Source organism: Arachis ipaensis, chromosome B07 (assembly GCF_000816755.2).
Source record: "Arachis ipaensis cultivar K30076 chromosome B07, Araip1.1, whole genome shotgun sequence".
Lineage (NCBI taxonomy): Eukaryota > Viridiplantae > Streptophyta > Magnoliopsida > Fabales > Fabaceae > Arachis > Arachis ipaensis.
Window position 1 is genome coordinate 4,135,626 of NC_029791.2, and position 367 is coordinate 4,135,992.

Sequence of the window (367 nt, forward strand, 5' to 3'; positions counted from 1 at the left end):
TGAAAACTTTGAAAACTTTTTTATAATATATTATAGTGTATCATACTTTTCTTTTAAGTGTTCATATGCTCTTTTAAAAATCTTAAATCATGAATGCTAGTCTTTTTTTTTATCAGATATACATAACAAGTCATGTTACATAAATATTATAAATTAATTATCAACTATGAAGTAAGAATTTTTTTTTTTTATTTATAGTATTCGTATGTCGGACACATTTTGGATACGATATTTGTCTGATATGTGTGTTTTCTATGTCCAAATTGTGTGTTGATAAAAAATAAAAAATTATTTTTCAAACACGTTTAGACACACCTAAATATCATTATGTGTCAATGTGTCCAACCTTATTTTTAACATATATTAA

General features: G+C 22.3%; 1 protein-coding gene across 1 annotated transcript in view; it reads left to right on the plus strand.

The window, feature by feature from the left end:
- Positions 1–367, plus strand: part of LOC107608222 (shikimate O-hydroxycinnamoyltransferase-like) — a 3,138-nt gene that overhangs the window by 603 nt on the left and 2,168 nt on the right. The gene's annotated exons all lie outside the window — the stretch shown is intronic.